We start from the raw sequence: 23,205 nt of genomic DNA, 5'->3' as shown, positions 1-23,205 counted from the left end.
ACGAGATATGGGTTATCCTCCATTAAGCACGAGATTAAGTGTGATGATGTGAGGATAAGCCTACAATGGTGTAGCATGCAAATTAGCGGTGTAGACAATATGTGCTAAATGAGGAGTGTTGATAACTGTGTTGTCATCATGACAACTCAGTGAATGATGCATACTCCTGTGTTGTAGACATCATGTGCATAATTAGAGTTGCGTAACTCAATGAGAGTACACAAACTCCTAAGTGTCTCACTTAAAATAATAATAAAATAATGTAAAATAATTAAATAATGCATTAACCTAAGTAAAACTTAAGTAAGTGTAATAAGTAAATACTTATTTACACCAACACTTTCATACAACCATGTGATACTTGTCCAGTATTGTACGATATTTCTCACCATTATCATGTGATACTATAAGGGGTTGCGTGATAGAACTTAACTATCGTGTGATACTTTCCAGTATCGTACGACAATTCTCCCTAAGGTGTGCAATACTTTATCAATATCGCCCCATGCTAAAACACCGTCGCCCATAAATTCAAGGAAACATTCTGACAAACAGTTAGAGGGAAAGAAGAGAGTTAGAACCTCCACAATAGGGAGTGCTAGATCCACAAACTCGAGGCATGGACAGTTGAAAGCATGAAACACCTAACATAAACACAATTATCCATCTAATTCATAGTAGCATATGAAAAATAAGCGAAAAGCAATATCATAACATACATAAACAACTAAACTCGTGTGTGGTTCCTCCCAACCATAACAACATCATGAGACCTCAAAGGCTTTAGCCATCCCCCACACATAACATCCTAAACTGCTAACTAGATAGCCGGATCTAGAGACTACTTTAGTGGCGAATCTTTACCATTTGGCAATCCTATCTCATGGGTCGATCATCATTTGGTGAATCACGCATGTAACGTAGGCCAACTACATCACTAGTTACGATTTGGGTCCAATGCTCGTGGTAGTCACCCATTAGTTATCACATGATTGATCAAAAATCTCAGTCCAATCACTAAATAATATATGTTTTGGATTCATTTATTTTAAAAATTTCACCACCCTTTGTATGTTGTTTCTTATTAGACAACATTATTTCACCATTACTACAACCAATTAAATTTTCCCTTGGGTTGGGCATCGCCTACCATTTTCTCAACGTGTGTCAGCCACTAGCCTCATTTAGCCAACTATTTCCTATTGTGGGCTTGCATAGGAAGGTGTGTTTCACCTACATTTGACATTCCCACTTGTTAATCTTGTGTAATTTTCCAACCTAGATTGGACTAAAAGATATTATTATTCTACACAATTCACTCTTTTTTGGTCTAGAGACTAGCATTTCTTATTGCTATCTAAGTTTCAGAGTGTTGAGTGCATTGCCCATTGACTTGTGGATGGTGGCTTTTGTAAAAGGTAAGTGATTTTTAATTTATTTTGTATGTGGTACTGGTATTGGTTATTTTTTATTGTCTAGTGTCCACTAGTGAGTGGACATCTCACATGCTAAGATAGGTTTGCGAATTTTATTGGGTAGTATCATATACTATAGTACCATAGTGGTAGTACCCTTTTTATAAGAATGAATCGTATTATTGTTATTATATGTAGTCTAAGTAGTCTATTGTCATAGTCTTTGACTCATCATTCTTTGAGTCTTTTGCTCAACAACTAAGTTGATTTATTTTTTACAGCTTTTAGTGGTTTGCAATGTCAAACAAGAGGGGTAATAGGGGTTCTGATAGGATCCTTGAAAATTAAGAGAGGCCATCATTACCAAAATGCAAAACCATATCCACATATTTTGGTGGTGGAAATTTTGGCAACCTACAAGGTTCACAAATTAGATCTCTAGTGCTTATTGAAAAAGAAGATTCATCACAAGTTGGAGACCATATTGAAGAAGTTCAAGTTGGTGAACCTAATATCTCAGTCAAGGATGAACTTGAACACAATTTGGAGGCACTTCCCCTAAGTAGGGAGTCACAAACTAATATTATAGACTTAGAGTTAGTTCCAAACTAGTCAGGTGAGAAAACCAAAAGTGATTCCATAAATCATGTTCATGCACAAAAGCGGAAAAGAAATTTGGAATATAAAAAATATCGATCTTGCTGGGATCCATCCCAAAGGAATTTTCAATTGGAATGGGTGGAAAAATACTGGTTCATTAAACTAGTGGCTAATCCAATTGATGGTGAGCTTCTTGTAGAATGCAAATGTAAGATTTGCATAGAGATAAGAAAGAAGGAGAAGAGGTTGCAGCTTAAACTTGATACCATAGAAAAGCATGTTGATAAAGTTTACAAAAGGGAAACTATAGATGGAGTTGAAAAATCTATGTTAACTTGGAAAACAAAGGACAATTGTTTGCATATTAGGAATGTCGAAATAGATGAGTTACACAAGCAACTATAGGAGAAACGTTCTGTAGTAAAAGGTTCCATTGAAGATTTCATTGGGAAAGCAATGGAAGTGTAAAATATGGGAAAAGTTGTTCAATTAAGTGTGGTCTTTTATATTTTGAGTAGAGAGTGTCCTATGATAGACTGCCCTTCAATTACTAGTTTATTGCACTTTTTTAAAGTTTGAAACTATCTGAACAATCACTGGTCAGTAAATAATGGGTGGGAATGGGCTAATTGTCTTGCATAGGTTAAAAAAGAAGATATGAAGGAAAAAATAAAACACTTAAGTTTCATTGCATTGTCTCTAGATGAAGTTATAGCAATTGATAATACTTCTTGGGTGTGCATGCATGTTTATACTATAAATGATCTTTGTCTTTAATCCTTTCTACTATCTGTTGCTAAATTAAATTGTAGTGCAATAGTCAAAAAATTATATGATTTATTATAGAGCACTCTAATTGATTGTGGAGGGATGGATAACATGGAGATTTCCAAAAGGTTGTTGTGTGTTGGAGCGAATGGATCTTTGGTTATGCAAGGTCATAAAGGTGGTCTTTGCAAGAAGATTAAGAATGATTTGACACCCTACATTATTCCCATTCACTGCATGGCCCATTGAATGAATCTAGCTTTTGGAATTGTGAGTAATTTTGGTTGTGTAAGTAAAGTAGAATCTTTAATCAAAGAGATTTTCCAATACTTTTTTCGAAGTCCAAAATGAGTCTAGGAATTCAACACTTTGCTCAAGGACTTACTGATGGGAGGGAGCTTCTTAAAGACAATGATACTAGATGGATCTTTTCGGATGGACTAGTGCATCGAGTGTTCTTTGATTATTTATCATCGCTTGGACTAATCCACTTTGTGCAAGATAGATTCCCTCAACTATATTCAAGTCTAACTAATGTTAAGATACTCTTAACTTTAGTAGTTATTCTCCCCATGCTATAGGACATGAGAAATATATGAAAAAGGTTCAATAAAGAGCTATGTACATTACAAAATGTAATAAGTTAATAAAATGACATGTAATAGCTTGGAGATTTTGTATCAATTACAACCATTAGATGAATCAAAGTTTGCAAAGTGGATAGAAATCATAGATTTGAACAATCCTGGGAACTTTTTACATATTGCTGCAAACGACGAGGTATGTGCTAGGGTATGCGGAGTTGACATACCAATGCAGTACTATGCCCGCGTCGACCCAAACTCCAACCCCAACGAAGTAGGAAGCAAAGTAGAATCAACTATAAAAAAAATTATAAATCAATTCAAAAGGGTTGTAATTATTTTTAGACATTTCCAAAGACAACTCTTAGATTGCTATTTAAATCAAACCATTCAAACAAACTATCACCATTCTTCATTAGTTTCTTCCAATTTTCTTGTTTGAAAAGCTTAACTATGTTTATTAGTATCCTTGACATTATGCTCTTCGAAAGATGTCATTATATTTTATGCAATTACATTCTCCATCTTTTTCTTCATTTCAAACATTTCTATTTCACTTTTTTCCTGTATTCCCTCTAGTTGACATTGCCAATTAGTTGCTCTCTTCCTCTCACCCTCCAATTTGTTCTTCAAATCTTGGATTGTCTTTGCAGTAGTTATGTAATGTAATGGGATCTGATACCACTGTAATGGGCACCCTAGAAATACACAAGAATTGAACCAACTGCTAAAAGAGATTTTAATGTCTTTGCATAGATTTTGAAACCATAAAACATGAACAAGAAAGAATTTAACATGAAGATAGAACCACTGCTGAAATAATATTAGTTCTCAAATACATAGCAATAAATTCCAAAGGCCAAGCCCCCAGGGAATAAAGTCTAGAATGTTACAAGAGAGGATAGACATCCTCTAATGCCAAAAACAAATCTATAACTCACACCTCCAAGCTCTTATCAAATGCAATTCACAATCATTTGATACAATAATCTGATGCTAAACAATGAAGCTCCCACCTCTATTTATACTTTCCCTACACCCTTCTAGAAGGAAATCAAATATTAATTAATTGCAAGTACTAGAAGCTTCCCCCTTCCAATAATTAATGCACTATCTAGAAACTCCTCCCTTGCAATACAATAATTAATTGTGCTTCTAGAAAATTAAATTACTAGAGGCTTCCCCCTTTCCAATAATTAATACACACTCTAGAAGCTTCTCCCTTGTAATACAATAATTAATTAAATATAAAGTCACCTTTTAATTTTTAATTTATTTAATGACTTTATAGAAAATTAATTTAATTTCCTCTTATGCTCCACTTAGCCTTTGGAGATTGTAAAGGCTAAGAACTCTACTTCGTTGCTAAAAAAATGGGGACATTACAAGTTACCTCTTTTTTCTTCTCATCCTCGAGTTCCCTTTTCAAATCATGGATTGTCTTCACAGTGGACTCCTCATTTTTCTTTGCATTGCCCAATTCCTTCTTCAAATCATGGAGTGTTTGAGTAGATTCCTCTTTCTTTGTGTTCTCGAATTCCTTCTTCAAATCAAGGATTTTCTTTGCAGTTGACTCCTCTTTTTTCTTCGCATTCTCCAATTTCTTCTTCATATGGTGGATTGTGTTATTGTTTGCAGTTGCACTAGACTCCATTTTCTTTGCATTCTCCAATCCCTTCTTCAAATCAAGGATTGTCTTTGCAGTTGACTCTTCTTTTTTCTTCATATTCTCCGATTGCTTCTTCAAATTGTGGATTGTGTTTGTACTAGACTCCTCTTTTTTCTTCTCATTCCTCAATTCCTTCTACAAATTATCAATTATCCTTGCCTTAGACTCCTCTTTTTTCTTTTCATTATGCAATGCCATCTTCAAATTATGGATTGTATTTTCATTGTAGGAGTGATTTTTCCTTTCATTCTCCAATTCAATCTTCAAATTATTATTTTCCTTGACAATAGAATCCAGGTCAGTTTTCAATTTATTGTTGACTTGTGCACTACTCTCTACAAACTTGAACAACTATGTATTAGAGGCTTTTTCATGCTGAATTCTTTTTTTGCACTCATCCAATTCTTTAGTCGAATTTTTTGGTTATTCATTCATATTTTCTTGTTGGACAATTACCTCTATAGAAAAAGAATTCTTTATTCTATTTTGTAATTCTTTGAACCTATTGTCTACTACTTTCTCCTTGGCCTTCACATTATCAAGGTCTGCCTCTAATTTTTCTATTTTCTTTGTAAGCCTTTTGTTTTCCCTCTCCCCATTCAGAAGTGTAGAGTAGACCATTGTGTTACTCTCTTTTGATATATTGATTTTGTTAATATTTTTCACTTTTGAGAAATCCATTTGAAGACTGGTAACTTGTACATCATTATGATTTATTAAATTTTTTGGTGGATTATCATCTCTAGTCAGGGGTGTAATAATCATGAAGTTCATCATTTTGGTGTTTGAATCATATGTTGGAAATATACTATTAGTAGATCCTTGATGTTCAACAACTGCATCACTTTTCAAAGTCTTCATAATTTGCCTATTTCTTTTGCTTGTTTGATCAAACTTTGATGCAAACTCCTTTAAACTAAAATATGGGTTTTCTAACACAATTGAGTGTTTGAAATGTGAATTATTAGTTGTATTGTTGTATGCTCCTCCAACTCTAGTTACACTTACTCTACCTACAATTGTATTTTGAGGATTGCCAACATATTGAAGATGAGTCATTCCAAATCTTGACGTTTTAGGACTATTTTCAGGGTTTTCTACAATAGCTATTGGTGCATACATTTGTAAAATAATCACTGACATTGCTTTCTTGTAATTTTCATAACTTTTTGCTTTTTTGCACAAGGTTCATCCATGCTAGTGTTAGTGTCAGTGCCGGTGGGATCAACTACAACTGGATTTGAAGATTTAACAAATACCGTGTTGGGATGACCTTCAGAAGAAAAAGTATAATGTTATTTTCCCTTTCTAGATGAATCATCTTTAATCTCATCAGAGAGTCCAATGATTGGTTTACTTCCACTTTCGGGTGGGTCTGTGATCTGGGAGCATCATGACCCATTAATATTATGAGGAGTACTAGCAGATCAATGAAATTCATCATATTTTATGTAAGTCCAAAGTTGATAAAAATGGAATTTAATTAAGGCCAAATTTCATAATATGGCTATGTTAAAGATTTTAGAATTTCATGGGGCCCATGTAAATTATTCTAATCTAAATATGATGCGGGAGCATCGTGACCCACTAATATTATGAGGAGCACCAATAGATCAATGAAATTCATCATATTTTATGTAAATCCAAACTTGGGAAAAATGGAATTTAATTTAGGCCAAATTGCATAATATGGCCATGTTAAAGATTTTAGAATTTCATGGGGCCCATGTAAATTATTCTAATCTAAAATATTTAACATAGTCATATTATGCAATTTGGCCTAAACTAAATTCCATTTTGACATGAAATTAAATTCTATTTTTCCGAAATTTGGACTTACATAAAATATGATGAATTTCATTGATCTATTGGTGCTCCTCATAATATTAATGGGTCATGATGCTCTTGCATCACTCCTCCTCCCTCAATACCATCATTTAATGTAATGCCCCGCCTGGAGATCCTTGGAACAAGGATGAAATACAAGCAAGATAATTTTTTTTTAAAACCAAGTGTAAGTGCACATGATTACAACCTACACAGACCAAAAAGATCACAATGGAAGACTAACAAACATCCAACACCAACGGATCTCCAAATGTCACCACTGACTAAAACATAACCAATAAAACATAAAAGATTAACTAAGTTGAAAGACAAAAGCATATTATTGAAAATTGGCTAAGGCTGAAATCTTGAAGCCCTAAAATTTCCTAGAATCTTTATCTTAGCCCGTAGACGTCTAGAACCTATTTCAAATGAATGGTCGCATAAATTATAATATATCCTAAGTATAAGAAATTAAATATACATCAACTTATAATTAAACAATATATTTTAAACCCCTAGGAAATCTATTTTGAACTAGGAAGGTGTAAAACCTAAAAGGGTTTCCAAAACCAATTTCAAAACTTTTCTTTGACAACCCTAGATAGCCCCTATTTTTCATGCGAAGAAAAAGAATACCAGATTCTTGCATGAAGAAGTGCCTTCTCGCATGAAGAAGTACATAGTGTCGTGTGAAGAAGTACATTCCCTGAGAGGAAGCACACTCCAACAATATAAACTGATGCCAAGTTTCATGCGAAGAAGTGCAAAGCTGCGCAAAGAAACCCACTGTGTCACACGAAGACTTGCATTCTCGCACTAGAAAGCGTAATCTTGTGCAAGATCTTAAATCAGAACGCAAACACGAAACACAACAGAAAGCTAAGGAAACTACAAAACAAAGTTCCTCCACACCGGGGAGTACCAGATCCATATTTCAAAGCAATAACACTCGACATAAATAGAAAGATAGAAAGTTGGAACCTAACCATCTAATCAACATCGAAGGAAACAACAAAAAGAAACATCATAGTTTATTGAAAGTTTGCATTTAAACATAAATAACATCACAATGAGCAAAATAACCAAACTAAGTAGGCGGCTCCTCCCAACCATAATAGCGTCATCAGACCATCGTGGGCCCTAGCCATCCCTCACGCATAACATTCCTAAGCTACCGATCAATCATCGATACCATCATAATGAAAATGTCACTACTGAACATGCTACAATAGCAAAGGAAATCTAACATGCTAGTAAAAAACATAAGATAATCCTACTAGTAGATACATCATCTATCATATGCTAAACATCATAATAAGGAATGCATCAAAACTAAGATCATTTAACATGATAAACAAACATCCCAATGAAAGCATAAATCACAAGAAAGCATACTCCAGAACTCGAAGTACTAAGTGAACACATCCAACAATAGTTGCACCAGGACAATAGACTATCTCTGTACACCAATCCCTAGCAGTGGTGAAGGTAGCTATGCCTCCCAACTACGTGGCATCCATAGGTCCACACCCACCGTACTGATGGAGATAATGATCCAACCACAAACACACGCAAAAAAACATCCATGGCTAACACACACGCCAAGCAATATGATGAATGAAACCAAGACAAAGACAATGCATAAACTACAAGTCCTGGTCAGACATCTCAAAGTGCTACTAAGTAGGGGCTAACGTCATGGAGAGTCACTTGGCATCGACAAGCCCAAGCTGGTACTAGAAGCTCTCCACTTTCCAATGGAAGGAGCACATCCTGAATCATTTTAATATCTTTAAGTTTTATTACCACCCAATATTTATATTTAATTATCACTTGATTATAAAGCTTCTACATGCCAACCCTCAAGAAATAGGCACCAGGTTGGGGAGATAGAAGCCCCCTACATATGCTACCCTACCCTACCCATTCTCATCCAACGATCAGTGCCTGTAGGCATGCAAATTCCCAACCCAACCCCAAAGATCACAACTTCTAGAAGTACCACAGAAGATCAGGCCCCGCAGGTCACCCGACATATGTACTCATGCATGGTGCACCACCATCATGAAGATTAACACAAGGACTGGATGAGAACCCAAACAGAAAGTCAATCAACTGACAAAAAAAATCGGGATGACAGATGCTACACACATTCTAATGCAACCAAAAGATGCAAAAGTGGTCTGACAGACATCCAAACATATCATCTAGGTCCACGAACCACATTGTGTCGAGAAAACTCGAGAAAATAGGGCAATACCCAAAATGAGGTACAAACCCCAAATTTTGGAAAAATTCCAAAATTAAAACCCATTTGGCCTTTAGGTGCAAAAACCCCGAAAATCCAAAAATAATTGAAAGTGGACACTGTATGCAAAAATGACCAACATAACAGCTCAAAAACCCAAACCTCCATTTCAAAAATAGGGAAAATGTTCATACCCGACCAACTGGGCAAAACCAACATACAGAAACGGAGGGGAACAATAGTTCTCAACCTCCTAACATACTGTTGTAAGAAACGGAAGCTGAAACGGAGTGAAAATAATAAAACGAGAAAGCCCTACTTGATAGAAAAAGGGGCAAAAACTGTAAATCACACAATAAAATAAATCACCTGCTAAATCTGTTGAAAATGACGACAAAACATAAACTCCCCGAGCCGAATCCGATGAGACCAACCTCATGCAGATCCCACGCTCATAGCTCCCGAAACAAACAAAACAAGAATCCTTCAAAAGAGGTTTTCAAATTTGCTCTCCAAATTCTATTTTTAAAATGTGAGAAGTGAATAATAATATCACTTTTCCAATACTTATTCATTTTTTTGAGTGAGTAATCGATTATGGAAAATAGCTTGTTGGAGTAGTTAGACTCTAAAACAATCCAAATAAAAACAAGTTATTATCCGTAATGAAATTTCACCTAATGTAAAGCTGCCAGAAATTAAATCCAAAAATATCTAAAACCCAAAAACTCAAAATCATAGAAAATCACTTAACACATTCGCGACAGAGCTAACCTCTAAATGTACAGACACACTCACTAGTCTAATCACATAATGTAGATGAGTTTGGATTTACTAATCATCGAAAGGTTTTTAATTTAAACAACTAAAATAAGGGTACGTCGACCATATAGGGATGACATTGGTAAAATATGAATAGTGAATCACTAACTCCATAGGCCACTGTCAGGGATATAATTCCTAGACACTAAAATACATGATCAAGTGCAATTACATATAATATAGTAGCCAAAGCAATTAAAAGATTAATTAACTAATTAATCCATTTACATAACTCACATTTGCAAGAAGCGTAAAAATCAAGAATGAAATAAATAACCATAGCACATCTGATAACACAATCAACAAATATGTCCAATAAACCATATAACCAGATATCATCATAGATCTATTGTCATCTCAAAATAGCATCAACATGAAGATATGATAAACTGAACAACATAGTAGAAAAGCATCTATGGTACTGAATCAAAGTATAACATCTGACCCTTAGGTCATCTCAAAGTACATAAACAATAAGAGTGACAAGTATCTCTCGAATCAAAATAATAAAGTACAGACTACAAACACGAGAGGCACTACATTTAATACCATTCCTATTACGGAAATCCCAAATACTCCTTAGAAACTAGAGCTTTACACAACTGATGAGCTAAATGAAGAAACAACAACAATCTGATCATTACATGTTGAACTGGGCATTTAACATGATGATAGAATCAAAGATACAATCTTGTATCTAGTGGATAGGGTAGGTTGGCCCACCCCTAGTTTACTTAGAATTATTAAGGTTAGTAGAGATATGGAATGAATTAATTAATAATGAAGTAGCCTTGAGGCCAATTCTGAACAAATGGATCAGCAAGGATGATGCCATCACAACCCTTTATTGTTTTGTCATTGATTTTTCTGATGGGCAGATTGAAAAAACTTTTGATCAATCTAATGATTTCTTAGATTTTGATCATAAGAGCGACATGCTCCAAAAAAGAATAAATAATTTCTTTTTGAAGTATTTTGGCAAAAAAATTGATCTTTTTCCTCATGAATTCAAACACATATGTAAGATAAGAGAGAAAGAATGATCTAATGATTTGAAGATATTAATGAGCATAAGGTTAAATAAGGTAGTAAACAAAGAAAATTACATCTGGTTTTCCAAGACCACCGAAGAAGTGGTGCAGGTACAAATATTTTTTGACTCTTTCAAACAAGATTTTACTAAGATAAAAAGGATGAGAAAAGATATCCTAAAAAGAGAGCAATAAATATTAAGTTTCAACTAGCCTAATGATGCACTTTTTGACAAGTGGATAGCTAACTATTTCCCAACAACACAGTTGTTGCAAATAGAAATTGAAAAGGAGAATGTGGACAAATAAATTACCATAAAAAATGTGCAATTAGTTGATGCAATAGGTCAAACAAAAGAAATAGAAGAAAAAAAACAAACTTCAATTGTGGATACAACTGCCCAAACTAATGATCTGGTAGAAGAGAAACCAATTATAATAAATATCTAGATTGCAAAGCCTAATACAATATGTGAAGGGAAAGTGGTCCCACAACTTGGAGAGCAACATATGGAGCAAGATCAATCATCATATGCAGTGGATTTACAAGAAATTGCTACAACGGAGTTGGCCACACCATGAGAGAGTCAATAAAGAAGCCTTTCTATTTAAAGACAAGAAAATATCATTTTTTGTCTTTTCTAAGGCATTTTTTGTGATAGTGATAGTTCTTGTCTTTTAGTAAATTTCTTTATTCTGAGACAACTATACTTTTCCCTTTATGCCTGTATCTTGTTGTGATTTACACTATACAAGTGAGTTTTGAAGGGTAGAGGATGGTTCAAAGTTTGTAAAATTTTATTATTATTTGATATTGTAGTTAGTCCAAGTTTTGTTTCAAATATATGATGTTTTTCAATTTTGCAAATATGAGAATGCAATGAATCTTAAATGACAGGTTTTCTCATGTCTTGAGTTAGATTGCGATCTTATGTTGGAATTACAAGTGGGAAGAGAGTAAACTTATGAGGGGGGTTGTGGGGGAGGGGGGGTGGGGTGGGTGGGGGTGGTGAATCAGGAGTTTAAACTTAGACCCATAAAACTTTGACCATTCATACATCACATGCATTAATATATTGAAATAACATGTAAAGTATATGCATCAATCATGTAAACATGTAATCAAACACATAGATAACATCAGATATGATTACCCAAAAACCCTCCAAGTGAGAAGGTAAAACTAGGATGGGGATGACACCCACAAATCTTCACTATTGCAGCAATAAAGTGTATCCAATGAAGGTTACAATTATTTGACCATGAATCATGGTCTGCCCTATGAAAGGCCTGCCTTGTTAAAAGCTTACAAAGACTGTTAAGTCCCACCTTGTTAGAGGATTTCAACACCCTATTAGAAGTGTGATTGGTTAGAGGAGTTCAACTTAAAATTAAGTAAGCACCCTATTAAAGGATTTCATACAGCCTATTAGGACTACTCTGTTAAGAGATTTAACTGAAATCACCTGTTAAAATGTCTCAGCATAGATCCTGCAATTGGCACTTGCTTTCCTGATAATAGATCACCTCTATACAATGTTTGATTGATCCTTCATGATTTGATGTATCAATGTTGTATCCTTCTCTATCCTCTATTCTTCACTCAACTAATTATGCAATTCTATCTTCTAAGTCACCTTGAATGCTCTGCAAAGAGTCTTGTTCGCTCTTCCAATTTGATCATTCACCCTTTGTACACTATTTCGCTCATAAAAAATGTAGTGCTTTGTCCACCTTAAGAAGACTCTGGTGGCTTAGGGTTAGGTATGAATCTACAGTTGAGATTCATCCATTTTGCCACTTAAACCTTCCCATTTTTTGATTGGTTGCATGTAATTACATAGGGAATTTGCATATAGATTCCTCCTTATCTCCAAAAGATTGTAATCTATCCTTAAGTCATCAAAAATGGTTTACATAGTTGTTTGTGCCATTTCAAACAAATATGTCAAAATTATGTCACTCAACATATGGAGTGTCTAATGCTTGACATACATTGTATTTCTACTTCTGACTCAACACTTGTACTACTTGGCATCCATTGTTTACTCGACACTTGAATTCACTCGGCATGGTCTATTTGCTCGGCACTAGAGTGACTCGACACTCATTGCAACTCAGCATGGTCTAATATTTACATGTTGTGCTTGACATGTATTACTAGTTCGACATGAACTAAGTAAATGGTTTAAGTGTGTCGACACTCACTTGTCAAAAACCAATCTAAGATCAACAATTTATACCAACAATGTATTATTTTCAAGGAGAATAAATACAAAGGAATGCTCTGCATATTTGGGTCTCTGAGTTTTGTCTCTATTTCCATGTATCTATTATTTTGAGATCAAAATGAGAAAGGTTCTTTTAATTAAATGAAGCTTGGATAAGTTGTATATCTTTTCATTGTTTCTTTTAATTCAATGAGTTAAGTAAATTCTTTCATGAATTGATGGGGTTTTAGGTATATTGGAAGGTTATCATAACAATTAAATTCAGGGTTAACTATTGATAAATTTAATTGTAAGTTAATTAAATAGGTCTAAGGTTACTAGTGTGACTCTGACTCTATCTAACAATGGATAAGACATTGATCATGATGCAGGAGCATCCAGAGGTATAAGGGCAATCTTGTGTCACCCAAAAAAATGTACTTAGACTTAGTTTCTGTTTCATGTCTTTTCATTTTTGGATACCCATTTGGGTCAAATAAAGGTTCCAACTCTCACAGTTCAGCTATTAGTGCGTTTGAAAATCTTGAAAAAATAGGAGCATGTATTTGGGCCATCATTTTGGTAAACTAGAAGGTGTGAATTGGCCAGATGAATGTAATTGTGATTTAGAGCATTCCAGAAAAAGAATTAGGTCAAAAGGCCCCACGGTTTGAAAGTTATTGTAGTTTTTTGGGTTTTGGAGACCTCCTAAGAATGCTTCAAAGTGAGGTTAGGGGCATTAAATGACCTCGAAAAGGGTCAAAAAATGGGGGACAAGCAAAGCTTGTCCATAGGGCTATAGAGCACTTCGAGAGATTTTTGAAAAAGTAAATGGTTCGTCAATTGAAGCTACGGTTCAAAAGTTATGCCTCCCGGAAGTTCAGTTACCGTTTATGGATTCTTCTAGATTTGCACCGACTTCTAATGCAGCTTCTGGAACCTTCTATTTGGTCGGTGGATGCCTACTAGCATTTTCTAGAATGTACTCCTAGTCCTTAACCCTCCGGGGTCTATTTAAGGAGATTTCTGGCATTGTAAAAGGCAGTTCAGAGTGGAGTTTGATAGGAGGTACTGAAAGGAGAAATTATCTCCAAATTTATGCTATTGTAAGCCCTTAGGGCATGTCTTGAAGTTTATTTTCTATGTACTATTTGTACTAGCTTATTTTCTCAGTTAATACAATTTCCCTTTTCTGTTGTGTCCATTCTGTACTTGGGTTGTGTCCCCATCAAGTGGTATCAAAGCTGGTTTTCCTAAGTGTGTAGACAGAGTGCCGACTGTGAGGCAGTTTGCACCAGGACTGTGTGGTTGTGGGATTGATTTAAAAGATGCCTCCACGAAGAGAGCATGGCAGAAGGGCCAGAGCTATTAATCCTGAGGAGGTTAGAGCCCTCCAAAGGCAAGTGCAAGCATTGCAAGAGGAGCTCCGTAGAGGAGCAAATGTTGTCGCAGGTGACGACAGTGAGGATGACAATGAAGAAGAAGTAATGGAACCAGAAGGGGAATTTGATGGGGAAGTTTTGAATCATGCAGAGGAAAGGCTTTTTAGGGCCATTACTAAGTTTGGGAAAAGACCTACAATTGAAGTGGGTGTATTTTTAGGAAATCTGAAACCAGATGAGTTGATTGATTGGATCAATGAACTGGAAGAATACTTTGAGTATGAGGATATAAGGGACCCAGATAGGGTTAAGTTTGCAAAGGCCAAACTGAAAGGCCATGCCAAAATCTGGCGGCAAGAGGTTCAATTGGAAAGAAACAGAAGAGGAAAGGAGAAGATCACAAGATGGGATCGCATGGTGGACAAATTGAAGAAGCAGTTCATTCCTGTGGACTATGAGCTTGATTTATTTAAGAAGATGCATGGGTTAAAGCAAGCGGGAAGATCAATCCAAGAATATACAGAGGAATTTTATCGACTCTTGATTAGAGCGGGACATGCAGAAGCAAATAAGGAGAAGGTTGCTCATTATATCAGTGGGTTGAGACCTAGCATCCAAGAGGAATTAAGTCTAGTAAGAATGACCAGCGTTAAAGAGGCATACCAGTTTTTCCTACGAGTTGAAGAGAAGCTGAATAAAAGGTTTGAAGGAAGACAAAGAGGGCGCGCTCAAGGAGGAAGAGGAAGTGGTAGATCATCTGGAGGCCGCAATGAAATCCAAAAGAAAAATGAAGATGAGGGTACTAGCAGGAACCAGAGGAATGAGGGTTTCAACCGCTCCCGTGACCAAGACTTTGGAAATCAGAGAGGAAGAGGTAGAGGACGTGGACAAGGAAGAGGAGGCTTCCGTGGTACCTGTTTCCATTGCAATAAAGAAGGTCATCGTGCCTTTGAATGTCCTCAATGACAAGGAAGGATAGATAGGAGAGCTGAGGGCCAAGCTAGGGTTGCTCATGTGGATGACGATGCACAATCATCACATTCAGAGGATGCAGAAAGAGGAGATACCTTGGTAAATGAAAGAGTCCTACTAAGTGGTGAGATTGAACCAGGACAACGGAGGAGTTTGTTCCGTACCAGATGCAAGTGTGAGGATAAATGTTGTGACCTGATCATTGATGGTGGTAGCACTGATAACTTGGTATCAGAAGAGATGGTCTCTAAGCTGAAGCTCAAAAGGGAAAAACATCCCCAGCCCTATCGGATTGCTTGGGTAAAAGATGATCATAAGGTCCTGGTAAGTGAACAATGTTTAGTGAAATTCAAAATTGGGAGTTACCATGATGAAGTTCTCTGTGATGTTATTTCGATGGATGTTTGCCATCTATTGTTGGGTAGACCATGGCAGTTTGATAGACATGCAGTGCATGATGGACATGCAAACACATACTCTCTGACAAAGGATGGAGTTTGCCACAAATTGAAGCCCATGAAAAAGGAAGGTGAAAAGGTATGTAGCAGTGCTAAGATTTTTCTTGTTAATGAAAGGAAGTTTTTAGATGGCATGAAAGATCAGCATATGTGCTATGCTTTGATTCCTAGGAAAGATAAAGAAGGTAGTAGTGAAATACCACTTGAAGTTTTAGATTTACTAGGAGAGTTTGGAGATATTATCTCTGATAATGTTCCAGATGGATTGCCACCAGTAAGGCAAATCAGTCATCAGATAGATCTGATTCCAGGAGCTAGTTTTCCTAACAAGGCTGCTCACAGGATGACTCCTATTGAAACAGAGGAGCTAAATAGACAGGTTTAGGAGCTGTTGAGGAAGGGCTTGATTCAAGAGAGCCCGAGTCCATGTGCAGTACCTGCAGTACTCGCACCAAAGAAGGATGGAGAGTGGAGGATGTGTACAGATTCTCGAACTATAAATAGGATAACCATCAAGTACCAGTTTCCTTTGCCAAGGATGGATGATATTATGGACTATTTGAGTGGAGCTCAGTACTTCACAAAGATAGATCTTAAGAGTGGTTATCACCAGATACGGATTCGAGAAGGAGATGAGTGGAAAAAAACCTTCAAGACCAAGGAGGGTCTTTATGAGTGGTTAGTCATGCCCTTTGGATTGACAAACACCCCAAGCACCTCCATGCGGCTCATGAATGAGGTACTTAAGAAGTTCTTGGGAAAATTTGTTATCGTCTATTTGGATGATATTTTAATTTTCAGCAAGACTTTGGATCAACATTTATTGCATATTCGTAGTGTCCTTGAAAGGCTAAGGGAAGAGAAACTGTTAATTAATCTAAAGAAGTGTAACTTTGCAAAAAGGGAGTTAGTCTATTTGGGGTTTGTTATATCACCTGAAGGTCTCAAAATGGATCCAGAGAAGGTAAAAGCCATCTTGGAATGGCCTACTCCAAGGTCTGCTACTGAGGTAAGATCATTTCATGGTCTGGTTAGTTTTTACAGGAAGTTTATTAAGAATTTCAGTGGCATATGTGCACCCCTAATTGATACAATAAGAGGGGATAGAAAAGAGTTCAAATGGACTGTAGTAGCTGCGAGAAGTTTTGAATTGCTGAAGAAGAAGGTGATAGAATAGCCTGTGTTGGCACTTCCAAATTTTAGAAAGCTTTTCCAGGTGGATTGTGATGCTAGTGGCAGCGCTATTGGGGCTGTATTAAGCCAAGAAGGTAAGCCTATTGCATATTTTAGTGAAAAATTGAATGATGCAAAGAAGAAGTATTCTGTTTATGAGCAAGAGTTCTATACAATAGTTCAGGCCTTAAAGAAATGGAGGCATTATTTATTGCCAAAAGAATTTGTTTTGTATACTGATCATCAGGCATTACAGTACCTAAATAGCCAAGGTAAATTGAATCAGAGGCATATGAAGTGGGTAGAGTTCTTGCAGAGCTATACATTTGTGTTGAAGCATAGAAGTGGAAAATCTAACAGGGTTGCAGATGCACTAAGTAGGAGGCAGTTGTTGCTTACAGTAATGTAGGTTGAAGTAGTTGGATTTGATGAACTCAAGAATTTGTACCCCGAGGATCCTGATTTTGCTGAAGCATGGAAAGCTTGTAAAGAACCTGTTGCTATAGATAGAACCAAGTGGTTAGACTATTTGATTCAAGATGGCATGTTGTTCAAGGGTAGTCAATTGTGCATTCCAAGGAGTTCCATGAGGGAAAATTTGATTAAGGAGAAACACAGTGGAGGGATGGTAGGACATTTTTGTCGAGATAAGACCATTGCCATTCTTAGAGAACATTATTTTTGGCCTCAAATTTCACAAGATGTGAAGAAGTTTGTACAGAGTTTCCAGGTTTGTCAAGTTGCCAAGGGGTTTAGTCACAACACTGGCCTATATCAGCCATTGCCTGTTCCATCAAGGCCATGGGAGGACATAAGTATGGATTTTGTTCTTAGATTGCCAAGGACATAAAGGGGTAATAACTCAGTATTCGTGGTGGTTGATAGGTTCTCCAAAATGGCACATTTCATTCCATGCCACAAAACTCATGATGCTGTCGATATTGCAGACTTGTTTATCAAAGAGGTGGTGAGACTACATGGTCTTCCAAGGAGCATAGTTTTTGACAGAGATACTAAATTTGTGGGGTATTTCTGGAGGACATTGTGGAAGAAGTTGAGAACAAACCTAAAATTCAGTTCCACGCATAACCCGCAGACTGATGGCCAAACAGAAGTGGTAAACAGAAGTCTGGGCAATTTACCGAGATTTTTAGTTGGGGATAAACCCAAGGGATGGGATTTGATTCTACCACAAGCAGAGTTTTCTTATAATAACTCTGTAAATAGGAGTACTGGAAAATCACCATTCCAAATTGTATATGGGAGTAGCCCAAGGACTGCACCAAAGCTGAGGAAGATAGAACAAGGGGAGAGGACAAGTGCTGAAGCTGAGGAATTTTCTGAACAAATCAAGCGTCTACATGAGGAGGTTCAAGCACACATTACCAAGATGAATCAAGAGTATAAAGATAGGGCTGATCAAAGGAGAAGACATAAGGAATTTCAAGTAGGAGATCTAGTCATGGTGCACTTATGAAAAGAAAGATTTCCAGCCGGTACTTACAACAAGCTGAAAATGAAGAAATTTGGCCCTTGCAAAATTCTGAAGAAACATGACTCAGGAAATGCATATGAGGTGGAGCTACCAGATGGTATTCACATTTCTCCCATTTTCAACATTACAGATTTGACAGAATATCATGATGATGGTGCAGATGAGGAGCTGGTGTTAGAACCATGTCCAATTCCTGCTTCTAAGAAGGAGGAGATAGAAGACATTCTAGATCATCGTGTGGGTAGGAGTACCAGAAATAGGCAGTATGAAGAGTATTTGGTGAAGTGGAAAGGATGGCCGATCGAGGACTCAATTTGGATTTTAGCAGCTGAGGTTTCCCATTTGGGATTTCCTCTACCATTCATAAAGTGACAGGGTCACTTTTCAATCTACCTTGGGTGTCTGATGTAGGAGCATCCAGAGGTATAAGGGCAATCTTGTGTCACCCAAAAAAATGTACTTAGACTTAGTTTCTGTTTCATGTCTTTTCATTTTTGGATACCCATTTGGGTCAAATAAAGGTTCCAACTCTCACAGTTCAGCTATTAGTGCGTTTGAAAATCCTGAAAAAATAGGAGCATGTATTTGGGCCATCATTTTGGTAAACTAGAAGGTGTGAATTGGCCAGATGAATGTAATTGTGATTTAGAGCATTCCAGAAAAAGAATCAGGTCAAAAGGCCCCACAGTTTGAAAGTTATTACAGTTTTTCAAGTTTTGGAGACCTCCTAAGAATGCTTCAAAGTCAGGTTAGGGTCATTAAATGACCTTGAAAAGGGTTAAAAAATGGGGGACAAGCAAAGCTTTCCCATAGGGCTATAGAGCGCTTCGAGAGCTTTCCGAAAATGTAAACAGTTTGTCAATCGGAGCTACGGTTCAAAAGTTATGCCTCCCGAAAGTTCGGTTACCGTTTTTGGATTCTTCTAGATTTGCACCGACTTCTAATGCAGCTTCTAGAACCTTCTATTTGGTCGGTGGATGCCTACTAGCACTTTCTAGAATGTACTCCTAGTCCTTAACCCTTCGGGGTCTATTTAAGGAGATTTCTGGCATTGTAAAAGGCAATTCGGAGTGGAGTTTGAGAGGAGGTACTGAAAGGAGAAATTATCTCCAGATTTATGCTATTGTAAACCCTTAGGGCATGTCTTGAAGTTTATTTGCTCTGTACTATTTGTACTAGCTTATTTTCTCAGTTAATACAATTTCCCTTTTCTGTTGTGTCCATTCTGTTCTTGGGTTGTGTCCCCATCAGATCATCAATTTAGATGCAAATTGATAGATTCACGTGGTTACACAATACACATATAAATCAAAATCAATATTTACTTTGTGTAATGAAGAGATAAATTGCTAGTCATTATTTATTTGCAATAGCTTTCCTCTAAGTTATAGTTGGTTACTGTAATCAAGGAGTTAATTGCAAGTCCAAGAAGATTGTTGACCTTTTTCTGCTATAAGTGATAGATCTATAAAGAAGAATATGAGTGAATAAGTTTTGAAGAAGAATATCAAAGAACAAATCATTTCAATCCCTAGGGTGCACCTCTATTGGCCTTGCATAGCCTAAAGTATAGAGAGTCTTTTTGGTTTGTTGAAGTTGGTCTAGATCTATGATAAATTTGGCTAAATATGGGAATTAGCTATTCCTTAGACCTTGTTGTATCTTTTGCATCTTGGTATTAGGTTTTTGTATCCTAGTAGTTTTGAAACACCAATAGAGTCTATGGAGGCATCAATCCATTGAGACACCATTTTGGGTCTCTGTCGAGTATTGGTGTCTGGATAGATGATAAATCATTTATGTAGTGATAATATCATCAATATTATTTTTTCAACCCATTTTTCATCTATAGAGGCAACAATTTTTAGACTTTCATTGTGGAGACAAACAATCAATTAATTTTTGTCTATGCACCACATCTTTTTGCCCCCTATTTTCGTCCCCTATACCTAGTCAAATTATAGTTGAATGAATATTAGACAAAGCTAGGTTGTAGTCCTTACCAACAAGTAGTCCTTAGCAATGCCCCTATGTTGGATGATCTTTGTTATGTGTAGATGCACTCTCCTAGTTGTAATCTCTCTAGGGAATCCATCTCTAGCTCTGGTTTTCTTCTTTCTAAGTGTAAAAATGATAGTTGCTTGAGCCCTTCAAGGGCTTAAATAGGTCCCCTAGGACATGTTTATGTCTTAATCCCCATTTTTCATCTTCGTCCTTATTTTTAATCCCATTCGATCCCATTCACCCCATAAGTTATGCAAATGCCAAATTCTTGGTTTTCTTACTAATTTTCATTTGGTGCTTTTTTTGAGAAAAGAATGCAAAAATTGTCAATTTTAACCTATTTTCTTGAGGGGCACTCTCCTCCCTTATTCGTTCTATGACATGACTCATAGGACTTCTCTTCTCTCTAGGGTAACCTATATTTATTTTCTTTGATATAATATTATTCTAGCACTGCATCAAAGAGGGGCAACATGTATACTCTTAAAATCATCCCAAACACTAGATTAATGATTTAGTATCTCCTGTAAAACTATAGTTAATTATTTAATAAAAAATTACATTTTTTATGCTTGTCTAGCTATTTAATTAAATTCATTAATTTTCCTAAGGTATTTGAATTAAATTTGGACACAAGTCCCTAATGTATTAAATTAAATTTAATATATGATTTCTCCATAAATCCCCTTTTAAATAAATTCTATTTATTTATTTTTCTCACATGTTTAAATCATATTTACCCATGATTAAATCAAATCTTATTTAATTATATCCTTATTAATCCCCAAATCCTACCCTACTAACATCACTTTCTATCTAGTAACCCTACCCAGTAATTAACTAAGGTTAATTAGGCTATTTACCTTTTCACTACACAAATTAGTCCTAGTTATTGCTCCAACATGTGACAAATAAATCCAAATAATAAGATAAATGTGGCTTTTTCTATCACTTAGCTTATTTTCCCCAAACAAGGGACTCTTACACCCCTTATGACATCTTTGAGACTTTCTAAAAGTTTTTAGTAGTCTTTATCCTCTTACATCTCTTACACACACTTACACATGTACTTGAAGTACATTTCAACCATCACATCCCAAGTTGCTCACAAATGTGTGAGAAAACCTTAGACTTTGCATGGATTACGTGTCTCCCTTGTGGCACCTATGTGGATGCCACATAGATGCCACCTTTTGAAGCCTCCCCAAAATCCCATAAATAGAGCCCTTGTCTTGAGCATTTTCGTCTCCTTTGCATTTAAATTTACTAATCTAGATTTTCATTAGAACATTCTTACATTGATTATACTAACTTTGTTTGGTAGATGTTTTAGTTATATTCAATCTTGACAGTTTGAATTTTTTCTTATATCTTCCATCTCGCATTGAATGATTGAGAGTAGTTGCTCCATAACTACCTCTTGATTTATTCAATCATCCATCTTCATTTAGTATTAAATTCATCCACACTTGTATTTTATTATTTGTGGGATTCATAAATGGACACACACACACACACACACACACACACACATATATTATGTGTGTGTGTGTGTGCGCGCGCGCGCGTGTGTGTGCATGCATGTGGATATTTTTGGAAGTCTACTGTGAAAGTAGGATACTGGGGGGTGGGGGGGTGTGAATCGGTATCTACAAAAACTTTTAGCTTCTTAAAACAAAGTGAATTCACCTTTAACCCATCTCATATCTAGATCATAAACTATATAACCATGAACTATAATGCTAGAATAAATCTAAATATTCATCACCTCTTTAAACATGAAAGTAAATGTAAACACATAACACACAAGATTTGGTTACCCAGAAACCCTCATAGGTGAATGTAAAAGTGGGGTGGAGATGACACCCACAAATCTTCACTACTATAGAAATAAAATGTTCCTATTTAGGATACAATGTTTGATCACTTTTGGTGATCTACCCCATGAGGGGTCTTCTTTGTTAGGAGCTTACAATACTTATTCATTCTACCTTGATTGAAGGATTTAAAACTTACAACTAAGTAAGAACTATGTTACGAGATTTGAATAGGCCTATTAGGACCACTCTGTCAAGAGGTTTACCTTCATTGATTTCTTAGAATGACTCATCACCTGATCCTTTGATTAGCACTTTGATGCTAGATTATAGATCACCTCTATGAAATTCTGATTTGATCTCCTTATTAGATATACCTAATTCTATTCTTCATTTCTCTGCTCAACTACTCTGTCTAATCTTTTTGCATTTAACACACAAAGATAGCCTCCTTCGCTATTAGTTTGTCTATCTTCACATTATATATGATTTAGGGTTTAGGACCTTCTTAAATAACCAATTGATGAACCTTCTAGATCAAGATCAATGATCTAGATTCATCCCTTTTGCCCCTTAGTTCTTCCATTTTTCTGATTGGTTGATCACCTAGCATAAGGATCAATGATCTTTGATAAAGCACGTAATAAACTCCTTAAATTACTCCTTGATAATCTAAACATGTGTAGAAGTTGGCCAACAGGGTTCACCTTAATTTATTTCTCATTCC

The sequence above is a fragment of the Cupressus sempervirens genome, chromosome 4, assembly GCF_028749045.1.
Source record: "Cupressus sempervirens isolate cs-2001-9-10 chromosome 4, ASM2874904v1, whole genome shotgun sequence".
Lineage (NCBI taxonomy): Eukaryota > Viridiplantae > Streptophyta > Pinopsida > Cupressales > Cupressaceae > Cupressus > Cupressus sempervirens.
This window is presented reverse-complemented; position numbering follows the sequence as displayed.